General features: G+C 26.7%; 1 long non-coding RNA gene across 1 annotated transcript; it reads left to right on the forward strand.

Annotated features, from left to right (window-relative positions):
• Positions 1 to 2,042: 2,042 nt before the first annotated feature.
• Positions 2,043 to 3,511, forward strand: LOC125222179 (uncharacterized). The gene is made up of 3 exons (XR_007176486.2): positions 2,043 to 2,129; positions 2,607 to 2,669; positions 3,328 to 3,511. It is a non-coding gene; the product is annotated as an uncharacterized LOC125222179 (long non-coding RNA).
• The last annotated feature ends 1,803 nt before the right edge of the window (positions 3,512 to 5,314 follow it).

Here is a 5,314-nt window from a genome sequence, read left to right on the forward strand (position 1 = left end):
TTAATATATTTACTCAAAAGTGCATCATGTAAAGTAATATAGTGTCGTGATCCTTGTTTTAAACTCTTTAAGCTAAGACAATATATGTCTTTATAAAATCTTATTTCTATAGGTGGTATTTTGTTGGAAAAAAGTATATTGAGTGTCAAGAATGCTATGATTTTATAAAGTTAAAAGATTGTCAAAGTATGGGGCAGAGTTCCCTTATGACAGAGAAGATAGTTGTGTGGAACTGGCCACTCCACATAATTTAAATCTCTGTAGCGTCATTAATAAACTAAGAAACCAAATAAATCTTTACTCTTGGGTCTTGAAATATTAAGAAATGAGTTTTGTTACAACCCATTTGTTCAAAGGTTGTTTAAAGTTTCAACTTTGCTTTTGTGGTTAAAATGTTTTGCGGAGTCTATTGTGAAGTTATTTTTATTTTAATTTGGTCTAAGTATTTTTTTTATTTTACAAAAGTAATACATGATTTAAAACTAGACTAATTTTAGTAATTGTTACAATCTTTGATATGATTCTTTGGTGAGATAAGAGATTGTGAAAATAAATATAAAAAAATATAAGATTGGGAACAATGAAGTGGATCAAACTATATGGTGTACAGTCTAATTAAATGCTTGAGAGGATGTGATTTTTGTATCTTATTAAGTATGTAAAATTATAAATAATACTTAAAAGGAAGAACCACAAATTATATAGAAAGAGAACCGTCAAGAGATTTATTAAATCGATGAGAGTCTGAAAGTCGTAACAAATGAAAACTAAAGTGCAAAAAAAAAAAAAGAATATATATAGTTTAAATATTTAATATTGCTATAGAAAATAATTTCTTATCACATATCATAAAGGTGCACAGATTGTATAGCTAACTCTTAGGTCTATTTTAGAAGTTTCCCACTAAAAATATGTATTGAAAATTTATACATATAGTGAATGCAGCATAATTGATCTCATACATAGTGAAGATCAATCGTTTTGATTAATTGTTATAATAGTATGATTAGTTGATTAATTAAGGAGATAAATATATTAAGCCTTATATTAATAAGATAAAGTAAAAAGAAATTTTTACACTTATAACGAAGGATATGGTGATAGCATGAATCATATAAAAACATCCAAATAGTTAATCGGGTAGTATACTTTTGCTATATATTAAAAATAAAGTATTTTTTATCACATGTAGATTAATACTATGTCTGATTTGAATATATATAATAAAAGAGACAGGGAGAGAGTTATTCGAAAGCCACATTACGAAATAAAAAGAGTAACTAGTCTAAATCGGTATAAGTTATAAAACAGGGTCATATACAATTTTGAGAAAATTACAGGAGTTAAAAAAAAAATTATATATATATATATAATACTTAGATGTTTGTAATGAAAGTGTTTCAGACTTATTATGCATATGAGGGAGACTCATTATGCATATAAGGAAGTAATATGAAAAACTGAATAAAAAAAAAGAGAGAATAGAATAGAATACTCTTTTGCTTGTGTATACAGGTCAATATATTTTATTTTTCGGGATAACTGAACGCGGTGGATAATCAATTTTGCGGACAAAATTCTTAAAATGGGGAAGAATTATAATATCCCATACCCAAAATATACAAACTTTTACATATCTACATATTTCTTTGCAATGGCATATTTTATTGTCATATGAATAAAATATTAAGTGAGGTAATATAAAAAGAAATTTATTACAATGGATTAGTTAAAGTAATAAATGTATATACGTGTGTCCATGCATAATAAACGTGTGAGTATGTCCGGATGTCCCCACGCTGTAAATATATACTAATATATAAATATAGTGCATGCAATCATGCATGGAGTTTTAAACTTGTAAAATATGTGAGGGGAGGAAATTTTTTTTTATTATTATTTGTAAAGAGACGTGTCTCATTTATATTTCTTGTAGTATGACTAATGCTTTTTAAAGAAGGTGATAAAAATATTAAGTCGGTCTATACAATAAGATAAGGAGGTAAAAAGAATTATTTTTCAAATGGCAATACACTCTATTGTAAGCTACGTTTTTGTTTGAAAAGAAAAAAAAAAAGAAAAAAGAGAGAAAGGAGAAGAACTCACGTTAAGGAAAATAGATTATGAAGGTAAGGTTGGAATATTTATTTAATATGTTATTTAGTCATATACATATTGAATTATTTAAAATCATAGTGATGAGATTAGTAGAAACAATTCTTAATATATACGCCCCTTTTTAATGAATTATTAATTTAGATGCCAATCCATTTTATTACATGATTTTGGAATAATTATACACCTAATTCAGTATTTTGATGTATGTGAGTGTTTTTGCAACTAAATAGATATGGACATATAAGTACTAGTATAGTATTTTGATTCCAGCGTTATACATATGTATAAGTCTGTTTTACAAACTCTTGTTTCCTATATTTAATTGTTTATAATATGATGTGTATAATTAGAACTATATGTACACAAGTGGATGGTATAATTACTTACGTAGAGAAAATAGTTATACAGTACTTATATTATAGCTAATTATAACACACAAATCATGTAGAAAAATATGAAATTAATTTGAATATGTATTTATTGCATAGTGTCAAGTGTTGAAGATCAAGAAGAAGGAACAAGTGCTCGGTTAGATTATTTGTCGTAATCAGGTGTGTATAAATCACACTTTTAATTTTACATATTTTATGTGATTGATTGCTATGTGTTAAATTTGAGTGAATATTTGAATTATATGATGTGAGACTGAAGTGGTTATGTGTTATTTGATATGAGGGTGGAATATGATATGGATATGTGATTTGTGTAATAGATATGCTTATATATGGTATTGGAGTCAATTGATGGAATACATGGATATGTAATTGATGCAATTGATATGTTTTGCATATGGCATTGAAATTAACAGTGGATTAAAGAGGATCTGTGATAGTCTTGTCCTGGATCTGAAATCACAGTGGACATAATGGGACCTTCGGGTCAATCATATTGGACCTTCGGGTCAAATCATATTGGGGCCTACGGGTCAATTCACAGTGGGACCTACGGGTCAAATCATAGTGGGACCTTCGGGTCAAATCATACTGGCACATTGGAAATCCCGGGCAGATGTCAGTCTTGAACTATCACAGAATAATAAACTGAACAGAGTGGCATATGCATATCTATATGGAATCATTTTTTTTATTTTGTTGATTATTTGTTATATATATTGGTTAAAGAATATAATTGATTGTTTGGGTTGTGGAATTAAAGGTAAGATTTATATACACTGAGTTGTGGCTCATATAAACCACTAATATTTTTCAGGAATAAGATATCAGTGACGTTTTTGATTGACGTGGGTCATTGGAACTCAACATGTTATCAGGGTCGGCGGCTGACGCGTTTTGGCAACCTTTTCCTCCTCCTCATTTTTGCATACAGATAAATATATAGTATATAGAGTGGTGAGAGGGTCACACTATGGTTTAGAATGTTTTGAAATATGTACTTGATAAATGTTGAGTTTTGAAATTATTTATAGTAAATGCATAATTCATAAGGGTTGGGGTGTAACAGCTTTCCACGTACATTTGAATTTATTAGACCACTGTAAAATCAAATTAAGCCTTTACCTATGCAACTAATTTCATGTACTTAATGACACCATACGTTAATAACTGAAACTATATAAATTAGGAGAAAATATTCAGTAGTCCTTCCACACCAAAATGTTATGATGAGATAGTGTATTCAACCATTTAATTTTTGATAAATGAAAAAATAAATGACTAGACATACCAACTAGTAGAGTTATTTTTAGAAGATATTCATTAAATCACTTTATTTTATAGAATATTGCATAATCTTAAATTCTTAATTCTTAAAATATGAAAATTGTCAATATTTTTTCTTCTTATAGACTTATAGTATATATAAATATATTGACACACTTATATAGTTATAATTTAATTTTTATTTTTACATTAAGTTACTAAGTAAATATATAACCTATTTAATGCATTAAAATCTTACAAAATTTATTAAACCAATTTTACGTAATATTGTATAATTTTAAAATTTTAAAATTGCTAGTAATATTTTTTCCTCCTATGTATAAATATATTTACGTACGTAAATAGTTATAAGTTAGTTTTACATTCATATCAAGTTACTAGGTATATATAACTCTTTAAATGCAATAAAAAATAAAAAAAATAATTTTTTTAATCATACTTTTTGTTTGTGTGCATTTTCACTTACATATATATTTTTATGTAAAAACATATAATATAAAGAAAATTATAATCATAAAATTTAAATAATACTAACAAAGTGTTTCACTCCGTGATTATACTTTTTTTTTGCCAAAAGATGATGAATACATATAAAATATTATTATTATACATATAAGTATTTAGTGTATACGTAGGAGGTAAAAAAAATATTGATAATTTTAATATTAAGAATTATGCATTATTTTATAAAAGTGATTTAATGCATATCTTCTATAAATGTGATTTAATGAATATCTTCCATAAATAACTCTATTAGTTGGCATGTCTAGTCATTTACTTTTTCATTGGTCAAAAATTAAATGATTGAGTACACCACCTCATTATGACACTTTGGTGTGAAAGGACCATTGAATATTTTCAATTAAATTAGACCATGGTCAAATCAAATTAAACCTTTCTCTATGCAATTAATTTCAGGTAGTTAATGGCACACGTTAATATTTAGGACACTTTTGAAACTTTTATTGTTTTATTTAAATTTGGAGAAGTTTAAAAGTTATACTGAGTATTAAATTTTATTTTATTTTGGTCTATAAATATATGACATGTGGGAGCTATTATTCCACCCACTCAATATGTTATTTTTTATTTCTATTACATTCTCTGTTGAATTTTCTTTGGTTTCATCTTCCAGTTAAACTTTATTCTATGGTTTCTATAAACGGGATTGAATAATTTTGATTAACTCTTATTGTTCATGTAACTGCAGGATATATATACACTACTTATATTGCGGTGTTGGAGGCAATTATTTATCCATAAACATTTCATGTAAGTATGAGATTTATAGTTTATTTTGAGAATTGATATTGAGTTGCCAACGCCTCCTTCATTTCAATTATATATCTAAATATTAAAAAATAATATGCATTATGAGATAATGAAATTTGATGTTGAATCCTCAATTGATTGAAAATAAGAAAGAAATGGATTGAGGCGCGGGATGCGGCAAAAGTAGATTGCAGAAAAAATGAATGGATGGATGAAAAGCAGATGCGACAATGTGCTTATATTTG

This window comes from Salvia hispanica, chromosome 6 (assembly GCF_029641045.1).
Source record: "Salvia hispanica isolate PSC_SH4W2 chromosome 6, Shi_PSC_v1, whole genome shotgun sequence".
Lineage (NCBI taxonomy): Eukaryota > Viridiplantae > Streptophyta > Magnoliopsida > Lamiales > Lamiaceae > Salvia > Salvia hispanica.